A 26,367-nucleotide genomic window follows, 5' to 3' on the forward strand; every position below is an offset into this window, starting at 1 on the left:
GAAACCTAATTAGAAAGAAGGAGCACTTTCTTCAATAGCCAAGATATGGAAACAAACGACTGTAGAACAGATGAATGGGTCAAGAAGATGTGGCATATATTCACAATGGAATTCTATTTAGCATTCAAAAAGATTGTTTGCAGCACATAGTTGGAGCCGGAAGGGGTTAATCTAAGTGAGCCAAAGGAGAAAGATAAATACCGGATGGCTTCATAAGTAAACAAAGGATCAGAAAAAACGGGTGACTGACTCTTGAAAGCTGACCATAGATCTAGACACTCAGGAGGGAGAAGTGGGGAGAGTGGACAGCAGGAAGGAGAGCATGGTGGAGTGTGCGGCCCTCTGGTGATGGGAAAACTGTGGTGACCACACCTGAGTGGAGGAATCCTATATTGTGAAGAAATAAACAAGGATGTTTAAAAAATAAAAATAATTTTTTATGAATAAAATTATAAAAAATTAGGTCTGCAAATCTGTTAGTTTTGTTTTGTGATAAATTCCTAGCCATAGAATTGCTGGGACTAAAAGGGATATCTGTGACCTTGACAATTTGCAAATTGCCTTTCCTGGGGTTTGTACCAGCTTATTCTCCCATCAGCAAGGCTTGAAGGGCCTGTCGTCTCATACCAGCAAAATACATTTTCAACCTTTTGCCTATCTGACTGGAAAATGGCCCCCTACCTCTATTTAGGAGCTAAGAAGCCACTCCCAGGCACAGGAGCTTCTCCAGCGACCTGCTCTCTTGAGCAATGTCTAGTTGGCCAGAATTCTGTGATGTGCCTCTTCCCAAGCCAGTCATTGGCAAAAGGAATGAAGTGAGTCTAATTGGCTTAAGGTTAATCCAGATTAACGTCCTGTGGTGGAGCTGCTGCTGGGATGCCTGGGGTTCTGCTGGTGAGGAACATGGGCTTGATACTGTAGGGTAGGCATCCCACTGGGCCTGGGATCATTTTCCTGGTCCACCCACCTGCTGGAGGGCTTGGCTTCAGGCTTGTGCCTCCCGTGCCAGGCTAGGCTGTTTTTAGGAGTCTCCATTTTCATGTGGTCAGTGCTGTTTGCTGCCTGTGGTGGAATGATGGTCTGTGGTGTGGAAACAGCTTCATCTATGATCAGATCCAAGATACTAATTGCATAAATCAGGTCTGGGAAGTGGCTAGGCTTTAGAATTGGATGCAAATACCACTTACTGGCTATGTAACTGCTTGACTTTTCTAAGCCTCAGTTTCTTCAGTTGTGAAATGGGGCCCAGAACGCCTGCCTCAGCAGCTGTTGAGGTATTTCTCTTCCATGCCTGGCCCAGGGCCTGACACTGGGAGTACTTAGCAGTGGGCCACGTTGAATCTGGTATCCTGTTTTCCAAGGACAGGGAGAATATGCATCAGCTCTGCTCTGGGTCATGAACTTCAGGGAGTATGAAGGGAGAGGTCTCCTGTGTCCCCAGGCCCAGTACACAGCCAGCAGCTCAGGAAAGGTGCTCAATCTATGCTTGTTGAATGAATGAGAGAATAGCAGTAAATTAGCGCAACAGCCGCTGCTACACATCCTAATGGTGTTTGACTTCCTTGGCCATATTGAGGCTGAATTTCCCTTGATACCAATCTGTATCGAATCATTTCCACATGCTGTGCCTCTTGATGACGTGCTCTGTTTATCTACGGCATCAGCTCCTATCGATTTATCAATGCCCATTTTGCACGAGGATTGATAGCTTAATTGTATCTCCACCAACAAAAGGATACAACCTTTTGCCATGTGCAATGCAGCCTTAAGTCAGCAGCAGCCAGAGCCTCGTCTGCTCCTTGTGAGCTGTGACGCACATGGTACTGTTTTAAAGGCGAGTGCTGGAGACCTCCGTGACCAGCCGCTGTTGGCACTCTGACAGATCACAGGGCCCTGGAAACCTGGCGGGAGTTTTGGGTGTCTGTGAAAGTCTCCAAGAGGATGAAGGAGTCACATGAAGGGAAGGGCTATTGGGGTGGGGTGCCTGCAGCTGGGGTGGGCTTCTGTGACTCCCTGGGGTGGGTGTCATCCCTTTATGCCTTCTGCCCTCTGGTTACTCCTGAAGGTTGAACAAGCAAGAGCAAGAATGTGTTCCAGCTTTCCTAAACCCTCAGGGCCTGCCACATGTGTAATAGGGGCTCCATGAGGCCGACTGAATGCTTGGGGAGAAAATGAACCATTTTCTCGGTCTCCTTCTGGTGCTTTCTGTTGAATAGATGGTCTATGAGCTGTGAGAGAAGGTGACGAGGCTTGGACGGTAGGTGGCGCTCTGTCAAAGTCTGAGACCCCTGTCAGGGAGGGAAAGCTCAGCGCCAGAGCTTCAGAATCCACCCAACTTTAAAATTAAACAGAAATGATGATTAAGCATTTCTTTTATAATCTTGAAATGATATTGAAAGCTTTATTTTATAAATGCTAGGGAATTGCAATCAATCAACTAATGTAATATTCATTTATTAAGCACCTACTAAGTGCCAGATATGGTATTAGCATATTAATTCTGATGGATGATTCCTTTTTATATAACATGTCCCCCCTGTCTTAATCTATCTATATTACTTACCTTTTACAGGAATACATTGATGAATCACTCTATTAAAAGAGAATAAAGATATTTAAAGTCTTTAATGGGAGAGGAATCACAAAGGAGTTTTTAAGACTAAGTTAGAATTGTGTGGAACAGTCAGCACATTATGCTAATTTTTTTTCAGAGGCTGAACAGCTTAGAGGGGAAAACAATCAGTCTGTTCCATCTTGTTGCAGAAGCCGGGTAATCTATGTCTCATCAATGCTAACAAATATACCCTCTAATAGCAGTTTATGTTTGTAACGGTGAGAAATGCTTCCCTGGAAAATATTATTAGCACTTATATTATCTTACAGATTATACTCTCATGCAATGAAGGGTCCCAGTAAAAATAAAATAGCAGATTACAGCCGATGGGCTCTCTATTTTTATGTTAGAAATGCCATTATTTTGCAAAGTTGAAAGAAATTCTTTGAAATCAGGTAGTTCACACACAGTTGCTAGAGCCCAGGAGCAGGCGCTTGGGGCTAGGGTGGGGCTGCAGACCACGGGTCCCAGGGAGCCTCTCTTCCCTGTTGGGGAAGCTGGGGGGTAGTGGAAGTGGGGTCCCCTCCCCCAGAACAGGCAGAATGAGGGGGGCTCTAACCAACTCCCCCCTCTGCACACACCCTGCCTCCCCCCACCCAATCCTGCCCCACAGCCATCTTTCTCCTGGAGCGTGGGCTCTGTGAGGACAGGTGCTGGGTGTCTGCTTCCTGCTGTTGCGTCTGTGCTTGCCACAGTGCCCTTCCCACTAGGGGCCTCGACAATCCTGGATGCCTTTCCATAAAATGGCCAGAGAGCTGGGGCTAAGCAAGGTGTCACACAGGGACCTGGCAAGCACTTTCCATGTGCCTGGACCATCTCTTGACTGGGCAGGATGAACCCAGACTCAGGCTGATTCGAGGGCAGGAGTGTGATGTGGAGAGCCTCCTGTGAGGACAGAGGAGGAGGAGATCTGTCTGGGTGGAGTAAGCTGGAGCTGGTGTAGAGAAGGTGGGCAAGACATGAAGAGGGGAGGGAAAGCCACGGGGCACACACAAGGTTTAGATGGAAGTGGATACATGATTAGGGTATGTGTAGGCCACGGTGAGGTCCAGCAGGGCAGGAAGGGTCCTGGCTTGGGGTCCCCAGGCTTCTAGAAGCCAGGTGCACCTTAGCCCAAGGCCCTCTTACGTTCTTCTTGGAGAAGACCTTCAGCCTTTTCCCCTCCCAGAGGCCTCTATCCTTTTCTCAAAGGGTCATTCTCCATCAGCAGCCTGAGGGGTGGGATTGGCAGTGTCTCTGCAGACTGCGGTGCCCACCGACAGCAATTCCCTGGGTATGTTTCACCAGGAGTGCTCACCTGCGTGTCAGCACGGCAGCCTGTACATTTTTCTAGGGGTGGCCATGGACGCTGATCTGGGAGGAGCTGCTCTGAGGAGCTCACAGTCCTCGGAGGAAACAGAATCATCACGTGGGATTCTGGATACACAGGCCACATCGGGGGTCTAAGTCTTTGGGGGGTCTAGGTCAAGTGCAGAGCCTGGGCCAGAGCAAATCTTGATCTTGGTGCACTGAAAACGTCAAGTTGGAGGGATTGCGGGGCCTGAGTTGAGCTACATCACGCATTGGGTCTGAAGAGGGCTGATCAGTGGGAGGGACAGGCAGTCCAGGCTGATGCAACACCAAAGGCAAAGGCCCGGAGGTGGAATATGGTAATGTCAGGGATGCCAGAGTGAGGTGCATCTGCTACTTAACTGCTGTCTGCTTGGGATCTGAGTGGGGTGTGTCCAGGTGGGTGGCAGCCCCAGGGCAGAACTACCAAGACCCTTGAGACTGGGCTGCTGTGCACCCCCTGCTCCACCCTCCCACCCAACTGGCTGAGCAAGACCTCAAGAACTGCTTGGAGGACAGGGGCTGAAGTTTGATGCCAGGCAGAGAACTGGTCTCTCACTCTGTGGTCAGTTAAAAAGAATGCAAACCTTCTGGAAGGAGGAGTGATGAATGGGGGTCTAATGTCAGTCTCCGGGCAGGGCCAGGGGACCTCAGGTCCCTCCTTTCCCTCAGTTGGGGATAGGGCTTGGTCTTTTCTCTGCCCCCAATATCCTCGCCTGTCACTAAGTCCTGCTGGGGCGGGAAACCATCCCTGGCTCTGCAGAGTGGAGGGACCTGGGCGTCCCTCCTGGACCTGGAGCCCACCGGGCCGCTTGCCCCCTCCCTTCATGATGCTTGGATCCTTGAGGGTGGGGATGTCACTTTTGTCTTTGTAGCTCCGGGGGTCTTGCCTGGGGCCTGAAATGATGTTTGGGTCATGATAAACGAGGTAGGAAAGGGTGTATTTTGACGGTTTGTGGACCCTGAAGTTGGAGGTGCTGTGCAGGGGTGTTAGCCCTGAGTGTGGATGCTCGGAGCTAATGTCAGCTCTCTGGAGGGCTGAGTGTCTGCGGAGATTTGACTTGCTGCCATTTGGCTTTCTCTCATGTGGTGACGTTGGGCTTGTGAGGGCACATTTTATTCTTTCTCTCTCTAGTTTGGGACTTGGCAAACAATAGGAGTCCAGTAAATGCTTGTTAACTAAATGAATGACTGATCGAAATGAGTACATTGCAAATGTATGTGATGGCTCTTTCTCCATCTGTAAATGGAATAAGTTGGGGAGAATCCTCAGGCCCTTGACCTCCCCCCTAGGCCTTGGGTGCTGTGGGTTTCTCTAAATCTCTGCTGCCCCAAACCCTTTCTGCAGGGCACAGAGGGTGTGTGTGGAGGTGGAGGGGAACATGTGCTTGCAGAGAGTTAAATGATGGGTAAGGACAGACACCCCAGGGGTCCCCTCAGATCCCAAAGGCTGAGCCCTTAGTGCAGCCCTGCTGCAATTCTGCTATGATGCTTTTGGGGTGCTGTGCCCTGGGAGACATGCCTAGTGAGGTGCCCATTGGGTGGGTTGCCACGATTAGCTGGGCTCTGAGGGCATCTGACCCAGCTCAGAAGGTTGGGGAGAGGCAGGCAGGGGAAATAGACCCATGTTTATTCAGGCTCTCTCCCCTTCCTAGGGCGGAAAGGAGCAGAGCCCAGGCAGCGACTTAGCAGTGAGGAAGGAGGCCTCTGAGCTGCTGGGACGGAGAGCCCTGTTCCCTTGGGGAGAGGTACCCTGGTCATCTAGACGGAGGCAAATGAGAGTCAGGCCCCATGGCCAGAGAACCCATTGAGCTGTGCACATGTTTATGAGTGAACGGGAGGGGTGGAGATGCCGAGAGGCCGGTTTTACTGAGGTAACTGGAATTGAGAGAAAGAGTACTTTTCTGAGGGTGCTGTAGTATATTACCACAGAGCGTTCTGGAGTCCAGGAGCCTGAAATTTAGGTGTTTGCAGGCAAACTATCTCTGCAGGCTCCGGGGGAAGGCCCTTCCTGGCTTCTTCAGCTTCTGGAGGCGCCTGGTGTTCCTGGCTTGTGGCTGCACAATTCCAGTCTCTGCCTTCACCTGGCCCTCTTCCTTCTCTGTGTCCTTTCCTGTCTTTGTTCTTTTTAAAGATTTTTTTTTATTTATGCATACAAGGACTGGAGGCAGGCCAGAGATACAGGAGGTGAGAGGATTCACCAGAGACAGAGCGGGGAACAGAACAGGCAGACTTGACTGAAATGCACTGCTGAGGGGAGCCGCGGGAGAGACAGGAGGGGTCTGCTGCGCCACGTTGGCCACCTCCCTGCCAGGGATGGAACTCGTGCTGCAGTGGCTGTGGACAGCTTCATAGTGCTGTGCTTAACCCCTTGTGCCACCAGGGAAGCCCCTTTTCTCTCTTTTTAAGGACTGTCACTGGACTTACGGCCCACCTTAATGCCTACCTTAATGGCCTCGCCGCAATTCTTAACTGCAGCTGCAAAGACCCTATTACCAAATGAGCTCACCTTGTGAGTTTCTGGCTGGTGGGGATGTTGGGAGACTATTTAGCCCATTGCAGAGCAGGCCCCTCTGTTCTGTGCAGGCCCGTGACTCTCTTCTCCATGTTGTGCTTGTCCTAAGAGCCCGGTTACCAAGGTTTCCAGAACCAGGCAGGCAGGAGGGGGTTCTTGCCATGTGGCAGGTAGACGTCATCTTCATCCATTTCAGCATGGGCTCTGTGCTCAGGTGGGACTAGGGTCCCTGAGAGCAGCCCCTTGGAAACCCCAGCTTCTGCCCGTGTGTGTGGGTGCAGCTCTCAGCTGTGCAGGGAGTGGGGAGGGGGCAGTGGGTCTTAGCGCTTCTCATGTAGATGGTCAGGCAACCACCCGGTGGACCGACACCTCCATGCCACTCAGAAGGAGCAGCATCTCTGGCTCCAGGCCTGTGTGGGGTCGAGGAGGTGCAAAGTGAGCACTTTCGTGTTTCCCCGCGGCGGCCTGCAGCTCTGTTCTGTGGGTCAGCAACTCTTCACCCATTTGCTTTCCAGTTCCCCAAATTTCGATACTTTTTGTCTCCTCCTCTGTTTACATTTTTGTGGGTGTTCTCAGCGACTGTCACTCCCCTGAACTCCATCAGTGGACTCTGATCACATTTAGAGCGATGCCCAAGCTCTTACCACCTTCTCTGGGGCCCGTGGGTGTTGGTCGGCCTCCAACCTTCCATGGACCCTTGAGCTTCCTCGCACACCTCAACCCTCTGAACTCTGGGGTCACCCCTTAGCCCTCTCTGCCCTTCAAAATGTCACTTTTCAGAAAGATCTTCCAGCCCTTTGGCTTGTTCCTCTTTTTACTGGATCCCAGCCTTCCTTCCAGTCATGGGGTCCATCTTTCCATAGCAAGGGCCACACGTTGCCTGCACCTGCCCCCTTCTCTGTGCCGAGAGCTGTCCTGTGTGGGTGGCATCCGTGCTGCCTTTCCTTTGCTCTGGCTTCCAGTTGAGTCATGCAATGGATTGCAGGCAGCAGATTGGAGGATGGGGGCAGAGCGAGATGGACATTTTAATTTTCTGGCACCTTCCTTGATGGGTCTCCCTGAGTAGGTTATGTCCCCTTGCTGCAGGCCTCCGCGCCTGCCAGGTGGGGCTCTCCATGCAGCTACCCTTTCGTAGTCTAGTGATCTCTCACTCCCAGCCTTTAGGCCTAGGTTAGTTACTGCTCCCTCCTTGAGCCACTGCCCGCACCTTCACGGTGCCTGCTTCCCTGCCAGCTCTCCTATGCCTTTTCCTGTTACTATACACACTGTTGTTCCTCTCCCCCACTAGGCCATGTGCTCCATGGAGACTAGCGCTGTCAGCTTAATTGCTGAACCCCTGGGGCTTACCTTCTAGTAAGTGAAAGCGCACACCTATGCTCAAGTACACACATGCACACATGCAGACACATGTGCACACGCACACATACATGCCCACCCCTGAAGGCCGGGGTCCCTGCTGTGTGCCCCCCGCCCTCTGGGCTTCATTTCGGGGAGAGTGGTAAGGCCTCTGTGACCACCTTCCTTGGTGGCCCATGAGCTGGGGGTGCCCTGGTCTGCACTGGGGCTCGCAGTGCGGAATGTTTGGGATGTGCCAGGAGGACCGTGGCCACTGCAGGAAGGCCACTGGCATCTGGAGGGATGTGTTGAGCAGCAGGGAGGTGAGGGGCAGTGGGTGGCCGTGGTGGGTTATTGAATCAAATCACCTTCTCCCTGAGCATTCACTCAGGGCAGCCTAGGCCTGCTTGTCTAGGGGATTTGGTGTCTGTAGAGGGATGTAGGGGCTTGAAGGGAGTCGAGTGGGCAGTCAGGTACAAAGAAATGAAGCAGCCCCGCCGTGGCCCCGCTCTGTTGTGGGGAGACAGAGGAGACGAACACCGCTGTGCCAGGCCGTGGGGCTCCTGGTTCAGTGAGCAGACTTGGGCCGGAAGCCCTCTTGCTGTTTCTGCTCTTCCTCTTCTGTGTCCCTTCTACCAATTTCTCTGCTCCCTCTGCTTTCTCTCCTGGTCTGGCCGAGAGAGGCTGGAACTTTCTGGAAGGTTTTTTTGGGGAGACTGGGCAATGGAGCCCGTTCTCATTGAGGCTTAAAAGGAGGCCATAAAACCTCTCTGAGTTCAGGTTTCTATTACACGTGTAGAATGCAGAAGCTGATGATAGCCTATGAAAATTCAATAAACCTTGAAAACAGCATCAGGGTTGATATCTGTAATCTAAAATAATGGATACCAAGAAATTGTTTCTCATTTATCTCTACTGCTGAGATTGTGGCACGAATGAGACTTCATTAGCCATAGACTTTTTTGGAAAGAAAAAAAGCAATATCATTTATCTCAATCAATGACAGTTGCGGGAGGTGGCTGATGACTGTGGTTAATAACACCGGACCCACAGAAGCCTCGGCTCTTTCCCAGTTTGGGACAGGTGATGGGTGCACAGAAATCACGTCACAGGGAGCAGCGTGCAGACTCAGCCCCTTTCTGATGGGGGAAGTACCACTTTTGGTTTGCCAAGTGGCACATCCGGCATGTGATGGTGTTCAGAAACTAGGGGAGGTGGAAATGTGGCCACATCTGCTTAGAGGTTTCCCCCTACCCCACATCCCCAGGAGGCTTGAACTGGGCTGGGGGTGCCCGTGAGCAAGCCTGTTTTAGTCCACCAACTGGCTGGCAGGGATCAGAGAGGCTGTCCTTTACTGGAAAGATTCTTTTTTTTTTTTTTAAGATTTATTTTTGTTGACTCTCCGACCCGCAGAGAGGAGGAAAACGACACACTAAAACTGCCAACAAGAACAAAGGACGCAGCAAGCGGGACTGTGAGCGGAAAGGAACTATTGCAGCCACCACACCCTGTGAACGGGAGCTGTGGAGAACCCCCGCAGGATCCGCCGCGGAGGTGAGCTCCGGGCGCCATTGCAGAGAGCCCCGCCCAGGAGGAGCCCAGCACCAGCACACAGCCCCGGCCGCCCGGTAAGCCTGCGCGGAAGCGGCGCGCTGGAAAAACAGACGCGGAGCGGGATTGCGCAGGGAAAGCAGCGCGGATTGCGCGGATCGGATCGCAGCTGCCCAGGTCCCCGCGCCTGCGACCTAGGCTTGCCGGGAGACGACCTAGGCTTGCGGGGAGACGCGCGGAGGCCCTCCCGGAGTGAGCAGGAACCAGGCGCCCAGGCAGGGGAGCGGGATTCAAAAGGCGCCATTCCCGCGCCACTGATCTGGGCTACAGCCCGCGTCCTGGAACTGAGGGCTTTGGAACTGAGACCCGGGGCACGAAATTAGGGGCGTGGGTTCCGCACGACGGTGGGGCACAAGGCAGACACAGCACCCCAAAGCCATAGAGGTGTACCCTACCATCCCCGCTCTGCTCCCTGTCCCACGGGGTGGAAAATCAGCTCCCCAAGGGCTCTAGGAGAGATCTCTGGCGCCACCTAGCGACTTGTAGCCAGCACAGGCTCCTGAAGGAGATAGTGGCCAGCTGGGGAGTTAGCCCACGCCTGGCCCCTTCCGACCAGTAGTCTGAGCCCACAGGGGGAGCGAGCGCCCACAGCCGGGGCAGACCAGGCACGCAGAAGAGTGTGCCTGACACCGTACGCGCAGGGAGTGTGTCCCACATCACCATTTTAGAACAGGGACATTTCTTCAGTAAAGACTACCTGCAGAAGGCTTCCTCAGGAGCCAGAGGTGAGCGGGGGAAGTTCGCCCACGCCAGACCCCCTCTGGCCTGCAGTCCAAGCCCAGTGGGGGAGCAGGAACCCACCTCCGGGGCAGACCAGGCGCACAGGGGAGTGTGTCCCCACATCGACATTTTAGGACAGGGACCTTTCTCCAATAAAGACTGCTTGAAACTGACAGATGACTCCTGGAGGAACCAGAGGGGAGCAGAGAAGCTCACCCAAGATGCCGGCCAGTCCCAACTACACAGTGTCCCAACGCATACGGCAAATTAGAAAACAGACAGTAGGGAGGAGAAGAACCACACGCAACCTAGCAACTCTCCAGAAAAAAAGCACACCACAAAAAGAAAACCAGCCCTCAGATTGCAACGACAGTAACTTGGAAGAACTTCTGAGCCTTCCAGAAAGAGAATTTAAAATTGCCGTGATTAAAAAACTGACAGAAGTCATAAAGGAAAACAATGATAAGGGAAAAATAATCAACGATCAGAAGAATGAAATTGAGTCCCTAAAGAGGGAAGTAAAAGAAATGCAGGAGATCAAAGAATTAGTGGAAGAACTAAAGAATTCTGGGAAAAGCAATGAAAGCAGAATTGATGAAATGGAAGAACGAATAAGTGCTCTTGAAGACACAGAAATAAAAAGAACCAAAACAGAAAAGGAAAGAGAAGTACGAAGGAAAAAGAATGAAGAAAGACTTCGGGAACTATCTGACTCCATGAGGAAAGGAAATATAAGAGTTATAGGAATACCAGAAGGAGAGGAGAGAGAAGTAGGAACAGAGAAAATATTCAAAGAGATAATTGAAGAGAACTTCCCAAATGTGAAGAAGGAGCTGAAAATTGATATACAAGAAGCAAGAAGTACACCAAACTTCCACGACGAAAGAAAAAATACAGCAAGACACATAATAGTAAAGCTCCCAAGAATCCAGGACAAGGAAAAAATAATGAAGCTGGCAAGAGGGAAGAAACAGATAACATTCAAAGGAAAGCCAATCAGGCTGACATCAGACTTCTCCGAAGAAACACTACGGGCAAGGAGAGAGTGGAGGGACATAGTCAACAGACTCCAAGAAAACAGATGCCAACCAAGAATACTCTATCCCGCAAAGCTCTCCTTCCTCTTTGAAGAAAGAATATGGACCTTCCCAGACAAACAGAAACTCCGGAATTTCATTGCAACTAAACCCCCACTCCAAAAAATACTACAAGGAGTCCTAAAGCCAGAACCTCAGAGGGACGAATAACAATGAAAGAAGGCCAAAAAAAAAAAAAAAGTTATTAAAAGAATAAATAAATAAAATCAAAGGAAAGACAAACACAATGGCAAATACAGATGTTAACATATCAATATTAACTCTAAATGTAAATGGACTAAACTCTTCAATAAAAAGACACAGAGTTGCAGCCTGGATTAAGAAACAAAACCCAACCTTTTGCTGTCTACAGGAAACACATTTAGCTACAAAAGATAAAAATAGGCTCAAAGTTAAAGGATGGAAAACAATCCTACAAGCAAATGGGCCAAAAAAGAAAGCAGGAACAGCTATACTTATATCAGATAAAACAGATTTCAAACTCAAAAAGATAAAAAGAGACCCCAATGGTCACTACATTATGATCAAGGGGACAATATTTCAAGAAGAAATAATACTCATTAACATATATGCACCAAACGAAGGAGCACCAAAATATATCAGACAACTGTTGTCCTCTCTGAAAACAGACATCAGAGAAAACACATACGTAGTGGGAGACTTCAACACACCACTATCAACAATGGATAGATCAACAAGACAAAAAATAAGTAAAGAAACCAAAGCTCTAAATAAGGACCTAGAGCAATTGGGCTTAACAGACATCTATAGAACACTAAACCCCAAAAAAACGGAGTACACATTTTTCTCAAGCGCACACGGATCATTCTCCAGGATCGATCACATACTGGGGCACAAGACAAACATCAACAGATACACCAAGATTAAAATCATATCAACCATCTTTTCTGACCATGAAGGCATCAAACTAGAAATAAACCATAAAAAGAAGGCAAGGAACTTTCCTACCTCATGGAGATTAAAAACCACACTACTGGAAGACCACTGGACTAATGAGGAGATCAAAGAGGAAATTAAAAAATTTTTTGAATTGAACGACAAGGAGGACACCAATATCCTAAATGTATGGGATGCAGCAAAAGCAGTAATAAGAGGAAAATATATAGCAATAGAAGCTCACATCAAGAAACAAGAAAGAACTCAAAGAAACAACCTAATCTCGAAGCTCAAAGATCTAGAAAAAGAACAACAAAAAAACCCCAAAACCAGTAGAAGAAAAGAAATAATAAAAACCAAAGCAGAAATAAATGAAATTGAAACTAAAAAAACAATCCAAAAGATCAATGAAACCAAGAGCTGGTTCTTTGAAAAAATCAATAAAATAGACAAACCCCTAGCCAGGCTCACAAAGGAAAAAAGGGAGAAAGCACAAATAAACAGGATCATCAATGAAAGAGGAGAAATCACAACGGACACAGCAGAAATCAAAGAATAATCAGTAACTACTATGAACAGTTATATGGAAACAAGTTTAACAATCTAGAGGAGATGGACAAATTCCTACAACTCTACAATCACCCAAAGCTAGATAAAGAAGAAATAGAACACCTAAACAGACCAATTACAATTAGCGAAATTGAAATGGTAATTAAAAACCTCCCCAAAAACAAAAGCCCAGGACCTGATGGATTTACAAATGAATTCTACCAAACATTCAGAGATGAATTAGTGCCTATCCTTCACAAACTCTTCCAAAAAATTGAGAAGGAAGGGACAATACCAAACACGTTCTATGAAGCCAACATTACACTAATACCAAAACCGAACAAGGACAACACAAAAAAGGAAAACTACAGGCCAATCTCCCTAATGAACACTGATGCAAAAATCCTCAATAAAATTTTAGCCATCAGAATCCAACAATGTATCCATAAGATAATTCACCACGACCAAGTAGGATTCATTCCAGGGGCACAAGGATGGTTTAACATCCGAAAATCAATCAACGTTATCCAACACATCAACAAAAAGAAATATAAAAACCATATGATAATATCAATAGATGCTGAGAAAGCTTTCGACAAAGTGCAACACCCATTCATGATAAAAGCCCTTGAAATTCTTGGGATACAAGGAACATACCTCAACATCATAAAGGCCATCTATGACAAGCCAACAGCCAGTATCATTCTCAATGGTGAAAAGCTGAAAGCAATTCCATTAAGATCTGGAACAAGACAAGGATGTCCACTCTCACCACTGCTTTTCAATATAATACTGGAAGTCCTAGCCAGGGCAATAAGACAAGAGAAAGACATCCAAGGAATCCAAATAGGAAAAGAAGAAGTCAAACTATCACTATTTGCAGATGATATGATATTATACATAGAGAACCCCAAAAACTCCACAGAAAAGCTAATTCAACTCATCAATCAGTTCAGTAAAGTGGCAGGATACAAAATCAACACGCAAAAGTCAGTAGCCTTCCTATACACAAACAATAAATCTGAAGAAGAAGAAATCAAAAAAACCATCCCTTTTGTTATTGAAACAAAAAAAATCAAATATTTGGGAATCAATCTAACAAAAGAGGTAAAGGACCTATACAAAGAAAACTATAAAACACTGTTAAAAGAAATAGAAGAAGACACAAAGAAATGGAGAGACATCCCCTGCTCGTGGATTGGAAGAATAAACATTATTAAAATGGCCATCCTTCCAAAAGCAATATACAGATTCAACGCTATTCCAATCAAAATTTCAATGTCATTCTTCAAAGAAATAGAACAATTATTGATGAAATTCATATGGAATCACAAAAAACCCCGAATAGCCAAAGCTCTCCTGAAAAAAAAAGAAGGGAATGGAGGCATTACACTCCCAGACTTCAAACTCTACTACAAAGCCATAATCATCAAAACTGCATGGTATTGGAACAAGAACAGACATACAGACCAATGGAATCGAATAGAAAATCCAGAAATAAACCCACAGATTTATGGTCAACTAATCTTTGACAAAGGAGCAAAGACTATGCATTGGAGCAAAGAAAGTTTGTTCAATAAATGGTGCTGGGAAAACTGGGTCGCTACATGCAAAAGAATGAAGCTTGACCACTACCTCACACCATACACAAAAATCAACTCAAAATGGATTAAAGAACTAGACATAAGACCTGAAACCATAAAATATATAGAAGGAAATATAGGCGAAACACTACGTGATTTGCACATCAAAGACATCTTTACAAACACATCACCCAAAGCAGTGATAGTGAAGGCAAAGATAAACAGCTGGGACTACATCAAATTAAAGAGCTTCTGCACAGCAAAAGAGACAATAACAAAAACAAAGAGAAACCCCACCAACTGGGAGAACATTTTTGCACCCAACACTAATGATAAAGGACTGATCACAAAAATCTGCAAAGAGCTGATGAGACTCAACAACAACAAAGAAAATAATCCAGTCAAAAAATGGGCAGAAGAGCTAAAAAGAAACTTCTCTCAAGAGGAAATGCAAATGGCCAACAGGCATATGAAAAAATGTTCAACATCACTTGCCATCAGGGAAATGCAAATCAAAACTACCATGAGATACCATCTTACACCAGTGAGAATGGCACATATTAAAAAAACTAGCAACAACAAATGCTGGCGAGGGTGTGGAGAAAAAGGAACTCTTCTACACTGTTGGTGGGAGTGCAAACTGGTCCAACCACTGTGGAAAGCTGTGTGGAGATTTCTGGACCTACTAAACATAGAGCTTCCATATGATCCAGCAATTCCACTCCTAGGTATTTACCCAAAGGACACAGAAACATCAATTCCAAAGAGCACCTGCACCCCTATGTTTATAGCAGCACTGTTTACAATAGCTAAGCTTTGGAAACAACCCAAATGCCCAAAAATAGATGACTGGATCAAGAAGATGTGGTCCATATATACCATGGAATATTACTCAGCATTCAAAAAAGATAAACACATGCAATTTGCAGCAACATGGATGGCGCTGGAAGGGATCATGCTCAGCGAAATAAGCCAAAAAGAAAAAGAAAAATACCGGATGGTCTCACTCATAGCAGGAATCTAGAAAACTTAAATAAGGGACCAGGAAAACGAATAACTATAAGAAAGTGAAAATCAAAATCAACAAAAAACTATGAACCAGAGACACTTTTAGGGGGGTGGGGGCGGGAGGGGAGGGATTGGGGTCAGAATGGGGGGGCTGCAATTGTATGGGGAATACAACAATAAAATTTATTATTAAAAAAAAAAAAAAAAAAAGATTTATTTTTGTTTATTTATACAAGCACTGGGTACAGTGAGAAGCGCGGGAGGGTGAGAGAATTCACGAGAGCCAGAGTGGGGAGCAGAGCAGGCAGAAGGACCGAAGTACACTGCTGAGGGGAGCAGCGGGCGGCAGGAGAGGTCTGCCCGCCATGTGGGACCCTCCTCTGGTGGCCGGGGAGCAGCCAGGGATCCAGCCGGCGCTGCAGAGGCTGCGGGCACCTTCGCAACCCAGCGCTCAACCGCTGCGCCACCGGGGAGGCCCAGGAGAGATTCTTGGGGTGGGGAGCAGGGGGAGAGAGGGAGATAGAGAGAGAGGGGAGAGTGTGCACCCATCTGTCTGTGTGTCACACACAGGCTTCTCCCTAATGAGTCAGGATGTAACATCCCTCTTTGTGCTGTAATCCCATTTCAGAAACCAACAATGCAGGAGTCTAGTTTCTACAAGTGACAAATTGGCAAAGCAAAAGACACTCCATGTGAAGATGATTAATGAGTCCCTCTTTAGGACAAAGAAAAATCTACATAGCATCTTCAGCTGCCCACAGGCCTTGCTGGGCTGGACCTAGAGGGCAAGGCCCTTGACTGTGTCCAGACCCCCTGGGGATCTGGAGGTAGAGGTGCCCTTGTAGCTCCCAAACTTGGAGTGTTTGTTTCTTTGTGGCTTATCTGCTGGGAGGGGGCCATGTGATGGTGCCAGTGCTATGGCCGCAGTGGTGCCAGATGATGGGGTTCATGTCGCACTCAGAGCTTGGGCGGGGGATACCCAGGATGAAGGCCACTCTGCTAACTCAGAACTGAGCTCTCCTTCAAATCTCACCCTGATCCCCCCAACACACACACACACACACACACACTCTCTCTCTCTCTCTCTCTCTCTCTCTCTCTCTTTCTCTCTTTCTGCAGCACAGGCTGTTTGTGCTCCGAGGTGTACAGCGCAGGGGCGTCTGAGCCTCCTTCCCCCTTGTGCACGCACAGAGCAGCCAGCCTGGCTTATCCAGCACAGAGCCAGGAGCATCCTACTGTTAGAACACAGATCAAAGAATGCTAATTGATCAAATATTAAATGCCAGTTAAACGCCGCACTGTATAATTCACTTTTTCTCATGTGAGCCACTTTGCGGTGGCTGGACTAGGAAGCAGGGATTTTCATGCTGATAACAGTGTTAGCAGGGGAGGGGAGGAGATGTTGTTTGTTTTCCTGAAGTGTTGCAAAATGTGTGAGAACCAAAGTCTTCACTTATTAAATTCAGTCCTGTGGGAATACAGTGTCGAGATTTTCCATCTGAACCTGATTTTTAAAGAATCAGGTGACAGGAATATGCAGGGCGTTGCGAGGAGAGGGGCGAAGCCGTTGGTGTCAGGAACAGCTGATGAAATGGGGGTTGCTTCTCCAGGAGGAGAGGGGACTCAGAGAGTAAGGGGACCCCTGCTATGGTCGGCTGACTCATGGCCCCCCAACATCTTCCCGTCCTATTCCAGAGCTCATGAAGAGGATCCCTTCCATGGCAGAAGGGACCTAGTGGGTGTGATATGTTAAGGCACCTGGGATGAGGAGGGCAGCCTGGATTTTCCAGGTACACCCAGACATGCCACCAGGGTCCCTTTAGGAGAGAAGACGCAGTTTGCAGGTCAGAGGTGGAGGTGTGATGGCAGAGCTGGGCCTGGGGCGGCGCCACCCTGGGCCAGGGCATCCGGGCAGAAGCTGGAGAGGCAGCGGGTCAGTTCTGCTCTAGAATCTCCCAAAGGAATAAAGCTTTGGCGACACTTTGCTTTATTAGTTTTGTGGAATCCGTTTTAGGTTTCTGACAACCTGAGCTGTAAGATACGAAACTTGTGCTGTTTTAAACCGCTGAATCTGTGGCAGTTGTTACAGCAGCAGTAGGAAGCTGGTGCACGCCCTGCTGACTCCCCTGCAACTTGTGCCTCAACAAACCACGTTAGAGCTACTTGGAGGCCCTGTGGGAAGCGATGCTCCTTATCACATAGATAACATTTTTTTGGAAAACGTGTTTATTTACGCATACAAGAGCTGGGGTATAGGCCAGAGGTGTGGAGGTGAGAGGATTCACCAGAGACAGAGTGGGGAGCAGAACAGGCAGATTGGCTGAAATACACTGCTGAGGGGAGCAGTGGACAAGACAGGAGGGGTCTGCTGCGCCATATGGATCGCTCCCTGGCCAGCCGGGGATCGAACTCGTGTTGCAGTGGCTGCAGATAGCTTCATAGTGCTGCGTCTTGACCCCTTGTGCCACCAGGGTGGCACACAACCACAATGGTAACATTTGTAAGTACTCACTGTGCGCCGTGCTCTCTGCTACTTGCTGTACCTATGCCAGCCCACAGCCAGGCACCACTGCTGCCCATGCTGTGTTATCTGTGTAACTATAACAATTAGTGCTTAAAGCAGTGACCACTGATGATCTCAGTTTCCATGATTCAAGAGTCTGGGGGAAGCCTAACTGGGAGGTTCTGGCTCAGGATCTGGGGGACTGCTTCAAGGCATTAACTGGGGCTATAGTTCTTTCTGGCTTGATTGGGGTGTCCACTTTGTGACTCACTCACAGGATGTGGGTGCCCTCTGACTCTGACTGTTGGCTGGAGCCTTCAGTTCTTTCTCCATTGGGCACTCACAGCACGGCAGCCTGTTTACTTGGAGTGAGAAAGAATGAGAGGAGTTGGGGGGAGAAGCAGGGAGAGCGAGAGAGAAAGAGAGAGGGGATGGGTATCCTGTCACTTCCACCTCGTCCTCTTTATTAGAAGCAGGCGCCCAGAACCAGCCACCCTCAAGGGGACAGGATGACAATGGGTGTGACTAGGGGGTGGAGAGCATGGGGGGGTGGAGAGCATTGTTAGGAGCTGCCCACCACACCTCTTTGCTAGGAGCAGGACTGAAGTCCAGAGGCCCAAGACGGCTGGCATGTGACCGGCTCTGAAGCTTCATGCCCTCTGGCTTTTGCAGCCCATGGCCTCTAAATAGCTGCAGTTTCATGTCCTCCTTGGCCTGCCACGGCCCTCCCTAGCACCTCGGTGCTAGCGTGACCCTCTCCACACTGCTGTGCTCGGTTGATTGTCTTACTCCATGGGAGGTTGAGCCAGGCGCAAGGCGGGAGACCTTGGAATGAAGTCAGGAATGAAAGGATGGGCTCAAAGAAAGAACACAGGCTGCAGGATGAAGCGTCCTTCTGTGATGGGGAGCACCGCATGGACATCTGCTTTCTGTTTGGTGCTGTCTGTGCGGGGCCCCAGCACCCCCTATACCAGCCCTTTGTCTCTCTGACACCGTCTCTGTGGACCACAGCACAGTGGGAGGAAGGGGCAGTGGCCCAAGGGCCCGTTTCGGGAATGGAGAACATGTAGGGAGTACAGCTGTGTCCACGGTGCTTTTAGGCGCCTCCTTCCTCCTTCCTTTTGGGCGGCAGGTGGGAGTGGGGCAATGCTCAGGGATCCCTAGGCGGTCAGTAGTGAGGGGCCCTGGCTCTCCCTGCTCCAGCGCCCCGTGTGCAGCTCTTCCTTAATGCCATTGGTGGGAACCTCTAGGCCAAGGATTCTCTAAGTGTGGAAGCATCGCCTGGGGCCTGCTAGAAAAGCAAATGCTCAGCCCTTCTGAGTCAGAAACTCTGGAGCCGGACCCGGTCATCTGTGTTTTAATAAACTGGCCAGTTGACTCTGATGCATGAAAAACACTGAGAACCACTGCTCTCTAAGCCTGAAAAAACAACAGCAACAGCAACAACAGCAAAACAAAACCAAAACTCTGCGTTCTTGCATTCCTTAAAATAGAAAGTTCCCAAAGTAAAAATCTTCACTATATGAAAGTGGTGCAAAATCTAGGAAGTTAATAGAAAGAAATTTAAATGACCTCGAGATGAGTATTAACTTACAGTTGCACATCACCTCATTGTTACATGTCTATGTGTGTGTTTATAAAGATACATAATGTTTTATAAAATTGTGACTGATATATAAAATATTGCCTTGTATACTGGTTTTTTCTCCAGGGGCTACAAAGTACTATTTTTTTTAGTGAATTTATATTTTACATCATTTCATTACAAAGTTTGCTTTCTTTTTTCAAGTGCAAATACTGCTTTTTAAACATTTCTCCATGTCTTAAACATTGACCAAGTTGTTGATGACTGTATTGTATTCCACTGTTGGAATGTACCATAATTGAACCTGTCCTGGGGCTGCGCTGATGTTTTCTGTGAACACTGTACAGACAGAGGATGGGCACAGCCAGGGAACCTGTCCCTCGTCCCTCTCCCTTCGCCTTCCTTGTCCTCTGTCCACTGCCTCCCTCCCTCTTCTGCTCTCTTCCCCTCACTTTGAGGGAGAGACCAGTGAGAGGTGCATGACAGTCTAGCCCAAGGGTGGAAGCTGGACTTGGTTGTGGGAATACAGATAAGGGGGCCAGTGGGGCCAGTGGAGCCATTCGCCGTGAGGCCCTGGGTGGGTCCTGGGTGAGTGGGGAGTCATAGCTTTTGAGTGTGTGTGACCGAGGATCTGTTGTGGAGGGAACACATCTGATCCCATTCTTTTTTTTTTTAAAGATTTATTTATTTATTTATTTATTTATTTATTTATTTATTTATTTATTTATTTATTTATTTATGCAAGCACTGGGTACAGTCAGAAGCGCGGGAGGGTGAGAGAATTCACCAGAGCCAGAGCTGGGAGCAGAGCAGGCAGAAGGACCGAAGTACACTGCTGAGGGGAGCAGCAGGCGGCAGGAGAGGTCTGCGCGCCATGTGGGACCCTCCTTTGGTGGCCGGGGAGCAGCCGGGGATCCAACCGGTGCTGCAGAGGCTGCGGGCAGCTTCGCAACCCAGCGCTCAACCGCTGCGCCACCGGGAGGCCCCTGATCCCATTCTTGTCAGGAACCCCCACCCTCCAAAAAAAAAAAAAAAACCCACAAAACTAAAACAAGGACCTATCTTCTTAGGAACAGAAAAATGTGCAGAAGGTGATAAACCACATGTTAATGTGATTTCTGAGCGGTGATGTTATGATTTTCATTTTCTTCTTATTGCATATCTATAGTTTCAGAGTTTTCTATAATGAACATCCATTACTTTTGTAATAAAAATGTTGAGAAGAAGACTAGGGAAGTCAGGCAGAATGGTTGTTTGGAGTGGAAGCAAAACAGCCTGCTGGAAGGTTCTGTTGAGTTGTGCTGAGGTGCTGGTCCCATGGGTGCTTACAAGGAGTGAATTGGCGAATCTTTCTCCTTGAAATGCTTGTGAGGGCATGGACTGGACTGAGCGTTCTGAGCCTGGGGAGGACCAGGAACTTCCTGTCAGTTGACTGAGGGACCCCAGTTGGTGCAGAGAGGGAACCTGCCAGAAGGGGCCCTTCAATCATCCTAAGCCTGAATTGAGTGCTCTTTCTCAGGACCAGCCCAGGTGATGTGTGTGTGCGCGTGTGTGTGTCTGTGTGCACATGTGTGTGTGCATGCACGTGTGCTTGTGTCCCTCCGCAGATCCTGGGGAAGGTCTTGGCAGGCAGGGGCCAGCCTGGAATCCTCTTCCTGATGAGGCTGATGGCCAGGAGCCAGGACTATTAGCCTCTCCTTTTCCCCGCAGCTTCCACACCTCCCAGCGCCCTGTGGAGGGAACCCTGAAAGACAGCGTTCAGATGAGTTTCAGTGGCATCTAGTTGGATGCTGAAGGGGCTGTGCTCTTTTTTTTTTTTTTTTTTTATTAAAGTTCATTACTTTTAATTACAAAATGGGCTTTGGCGGGCTTACGTCTTCAAACTAATTGAACCATTTCCCCCATTCTCCCCAGTGTAAACTGTTCTCACCCTTTGGGGTAGAAAGCAGCAGAGAACATTTCTTTATTTCAAGGAAACATATTAATCCTTGCAGGGCACTGAGGATGGAAACAAGCGGAAGGGGCTGGCTGGCTTTGCAAGTCAGGCTGGAAGCTTCTGGTCTTGAGCCTGCAATCCTGAGGTGCCATGAATCAGACATCCATGAGGAGGGGTCTCTGTGCCAGCTTAGAGGATTCCTGGGGTTGCTGCCCTGGTACCTGCGGCTGTTTCATGGGGCAAGCTTTAAAAGTTTGATGGGGGTGCCATTGGAGTAACAAGGGATTTAGTTCTGAGATAGCAGATTAGATGATGACTGGAGTTCAGCCTTGACAAGTTGACGAGGCCGACCTTCTGTGGAGCCTTGCAGGAGTTTCATGCAAAGCGAGGGTGGTGGCACTCGGGAGGCTTGGGCACGGCCTTAGGAGACTTGGCAGGCTTCTTACACACGGATCTCAGCTCTGCACACACACTCACCGATTTGCTTTGTAACTTTTTTCCAAAGGCATTTCTACAGAAGACTGATTTTAGAAGCTTGATAATCCACTGAGAGTCAATGGTGGGCTTGGGGTCAGGAAGTGGGGTCCTCGAGGCTGTTGCTATGTGACAAGGGGACTGAAGATTCCCACCTTCACCTCGCGCTCTTCCTTTGCTGAAGAGTGATGGTGGGGGCGGGGGGACTGGTGTGACACCTCCCTGGATCAGGGCCCACATGGGAGGACTGAAGCTTGGAGAAGAGTCTTGACCAAGTGGATTCTGGGTACTAGTGATTCTGCTGCCTGTTTTTCATCTGGATGTGAAGGAAGGGAGGGGAGGACCCAGGAGGAAGGATCTGCTATTCTGGTCTGGCTGATGGAGAGAAAGGGGGAATCGCCCTGGGGCCTTGTCCATCTGTCTGTTCTGTCTGTTTAACCCTACCACGTGGCTCTTGCACACTTCTCGTGAACTTGTCCTTGCCTCCCTGTGAGCCCTCTCCTCTGCTCCTCGTCAGTTGTCTTGGGTGCCTTGTACTGTCTGGCCCTGCCTTATTTGCAGGAGGTTGCAGAGTCATGAAGAGACTGTCCCTCATGATCAGGACCCTGCTGATTAGCAAAGAAGGTGCCACGTATCTGCCGCTGACCACGCTCCCAGCAGAGGAGGAGAGGGTCTCAGGAGGGGCTTTCTGGCTCTACACAGCAATGGTGGGAACTGGGAGTCACAGTAGACTTTGTGTGAAGAAGCATTCTGGACTCTGGGAATTGGGCAGGGGTCTTCAAAAGACATTCCATGTGAGGTGGGGTGTCTGGGAAGATGGCTGGTGGTGGGTAAAGTGGCACGGGGTTGGGAGAGATTTGGGGCTGGGGCAGGGTGAGTGAAGGGAGGACAGGAGTTGAGTCAGGAAGCGTGAGATGGGGGTACCCTGCAAGAAGCCCATGGTGCCCGAGCTTCATCCCAACCAGAGCTGATGATGGCAGTTCTCTCCTGTCTTGATCACCAGAAAATTCTTGAATTGGGTGGCTGGCCTCATGCCCAGCCTGCATACCACCTGGGTCTGGGTGGGGCTCTGGACCTGCCCCCCGTATCCCCCTGTCTCTTCTGCTTCTCTTGTCCAGGACCCAGATATCAGATGTCAGCACCCCAAGAAAGACTCCATCCTCTAAAGACCCTGCCACAAGAGGGGTCTTGGTGAGCCTGAGGATGGGGGCTGCTGTGGATGGAGGAGTCCAGGGTTGGCACTTGAAATGTGTCAGTGTTTATTAAAGTTTAAAATTTCATAAAACAAAATTTGTGGGAGATGTTCCAGCTCTACATCTCATTTGGCTTCTTGCTGATGCAGCATGTTTGGTGCACAGCTCGGCCGCCCTGTCCCTGCGTGTCAGAAATGGAAGACTTGGGGTGGGGGTGGGGGTTGGGATTGGGGCAGAACCTGGGTCAAGGTCAGAGAGGGCAAGGGTCATGTCTTTGGTGCTGTGTAGTTGAAGGCCCCAGAGTGCTTCTCAGTCCACCACTGTTTCTGCCTTCATTGTCACAGCTTGTCCTTGAAGCAGTTGTTGAGTGTACGTTGAACACTGAAATACCTGTGCAGGGGGTGCAGAGCAGAGGGATAAAGGAATAGGCTACAGAGCCAAGCAGACAGCAAGCCAAGCTCTGCTGGCTTCTGGCAGTAATGGATCCCGAGTTCTTCATGGCTTTAACAAAAGTTCTTCCCTTGTTGATATGTAGACAGACTGTGCCCGTGAGATGCTGGTACTCTATGAGGACTAAGTCAGTGGTCACTTTTTTCACTTTTTTTTTTATGGGATAGATGCTGTTGGGCATTGTCACTGTCCTCAGAACATGCTATCAAAATGAGGAGGCAAATTCATGGTTATACCTGGAGTTAGGCTTAGTACTGAGAGAAATACATAGTATATGTGTGTAATCTGGGAAGGCTTCTGAGAGGAGGTGATTTTTCCCCTAGCCTTTTGGGCAAGAGGCAGAATTTCAATGGAAAAAATCTAAGGAAACCTGAAAACCTCAGCCAGGTGACCAAGGTCAACATCACGGGTGATAAATCATGTTGATTTAGAAATCATATACTCTGGACAATCATATACTCTGGAATACATACCTTTATTTCTGTGGTCTTCCTCCCCAAGTTGAACCATCAGAAAAACATGAGAGAAATAACAGTGAGCTGCAGCCTACAAAATACCTGGCCATTACTTCCCCAAACTGTCAAGGTCATCAGAAACCAACAAGGCCAGAGAAACTCTCACAGCTAAGAGGAGACTGAAAAGATGACTAAATATAAAGTGATATCCTGGATGGGAACAAGAAAAGGACATCAGGTGAAAATCAATAATCTAGGCTCATTTTCTCTGAAAAGGCTGCGGCTGGGAAAGGGGAGCATATGGTCGTTTCAGGGGGTTATTCACAGTGATTGAAGTCTTTAGCTAAAGGCTGAAGTTCCAACCATTGCTGATGCTAATAATTCCAATGGTAATAACCTTGACGTCGGTGTGGGCTGACTGGGGCAGGTACCTGTTGGCCCTGGCTTTGGCCTTCCTGGCATGCCGCTTAGATTGTGTTTGGTGGGCAGGCTGGCCCTCAGTAAATCTTACAGCCAACGCAGTACCTGCAGGCTACAGGGCGGGGTGGAGAGGTGGGGCTGTGGCGTCACAGCTTGGCGGTGGGAATGAGGAAACAGGCCCCTGCACAGGGCATGATGGTGCAATGCGTGTTAGGGAACGCGGACACCCACCTGGCCCGGGGCGGGGATGAGGGGTCCTCCCCGGCCCAGCTGCTAAGGCCTGGGGGAGAGCAGTGTGCCTGCGCACAGGACTCCGCGGGGCTTCCCCTTCCCCACCGCCTGGAGGCCCGCGGAGCCCCTCAGAGCAGCCACACGACGACTTGTTCTAACTCTCAGAAGTGATTCCAGTTTGGCCCTGGTTTCTGACACTGAGAGCAGTGAGACATTTGCATGAAGGCCTTGGAGGGTCTGGAGCTCTCTGCAGTCATTGGTGGCTTTCCTTTTAATTGCTATTTATTTTTAAATATCTATCTAATGTATGATACAAACGGGCTCTTGAGGCCATCGCCTCCCCCTTTAGCTCTGTTTCTGAAATCACATTTATGGAGGACAAATAGCTTTGGGTGCAAGAGTCTCTGCCTCTTCAAAGAAGTTGCGAGTGGGCTGTTCTCTCCTGGCTGTGTCTGTCTGGGGTTGGGACAACAGAGTGAGATGATTTTCATTCCATTAAAACACGGCAGGGGTCTGCTTGGCCAGGGAGGCAGCTGCTGTGTTTGCTGGCTTTTCTGTCCTCTTGACACTGCTGTGTATATTTCTTGGGGCGGGAGAGGTGGGGAGGGTGACAGTGGCAGGGGGGCTGTTGATGCCAGCCAGCCCCCATCAAGGCCTGAGGCCCCCCAGGGCCCAGCATTCTCTCACCTTCAAAGACTCTCTCAGCAGGATCTTTGCAGTAATGATCCAGGAGGGTGTGTTTGCTGAGTTTGTGAGTATTCGTGAGTTGGTTCCCCGGGCCATGGGTTGGCTGGATGTGGTGAGAAGCACGCTCTCTCTATGCACCAGAATCTGTGGAGCGACAATTGCATACCAGTCACTGGTCTCTTTTTTTTTTTTTTAAATAGCATTTTTTACAAGATTTATTTATTTATATAAGCACTGGGTACAGTCAGAATCGCGGGAGGGTGAGAGAATTCACCAGAGCAGGGAGCAGAGCAGGCAGAAGGACCAAAGTACACTGCTGAGGGGAGCAGCGGGCAGCAGGAGAGGTCTGCGCGCCATGTGGGATCCTCCTCCAGTGGCCGGGAGCAGCCGGGGATCGAACCAGCGCTGCAGAGGCCACGGGCAGCTTTGCAACCCAGCGCTCAACTGCTGCACCACCGGGGGGCCCACCAGTCACTGGTCTTAAAAGATGCCAGGTCCCCCTCCAGCTTGGTGGGGTGATCATTCCTGGGAAGGGAAAAGTACGGGGGCTGGGCTTGGGGAAGCTCAGAGGAGAGGCAACTGCTCCAGTTGGGGAAGGCTTCCTGGAGGCAGTGATGTTTAGCTTGAACTTGGAAGGGTAAGCAGGGGTCACTGACCTCTGCATAGGGACCCTGCTTCTGTCTTCCAGCAGAGCAGCATGGGGCACCAGGCTGGCCACGTGCACACCTGGCACCTTGATGGGAGTGTTGCGAGATGGGGACCTGCCCAGACACATGCACCTCAAAGGACTGTGGAGGTGATGGCAAGGGCTGCGGGCACCGGGTCTGCCAGGAATGAGGGTGTTATCTCAGGCTGGGGGGGCGGGCGGGAGTGATCCTTATTTTTAGACCCTACACTAACAGGAATAAAATAGTTTGGGAAAAAAGCAGTAGGTGTTATGTTCCCCAGTAAGGAGGAGTCAGCCAAAAAATGATGGGGGGCACCTTGGACCTCAAAGCATCTCTCCTGCCAAGACCCTCATCTAGGGGTCATGGTGGGTCTCAGAGCTGCAGTCAGGAGCTGGGGGAAGGCACCCTGGTCGTCAGAACTGCTTTTCTTTGCAGACCATGCCCAGGAGTCCAGGTTCTTTCCTTGCCCTTGTGTAACCTAAAAGCGGCCCTTTCCTGTGCCTGGGG

General features: G+C 49.2%; 1 protein-coding gene across 2 annotated transcripts in view; it reads left to right on the forward strand.

The window, feature by feature from the left end:
• The window catches only part of FSTL4 (follistatin like 4), a 672,816-nt gene that overhangs the window by 37,888 nt on the left and 608,561 nt on the right, over positions 1-26,367 (forward strand). For both annotated transcript variants that reach the window (XM_054694402.1, XM_054694403.1), the window contains exon 3: positions 9,207-9,421. The gene's annotated coding sequence lies outside the window, so the exon portion shown is untranslated. The remainder of the gene's footprint in view (positions 1-9,206; positions 9,422-26,367) is intronic.

The sequence above is a fragment of the Talpa occidentalis genome, unplaced genomic scaffold (genome assembly GCF_014898055.3).
Source record: "Talpa occidentalis isolate TD23 unplaced genomic scaffold, MPIMG_talOcc4v2.1 talOcc4.13, whole genome shotgun sequence".
Taxonomy (NCBI): domain Eukaryota; kingdom Metazoa; phylum Chordata; class Mammalia; order Eulipotyphla; family Talpidae; genus Talpa; species Talpa occidentalis.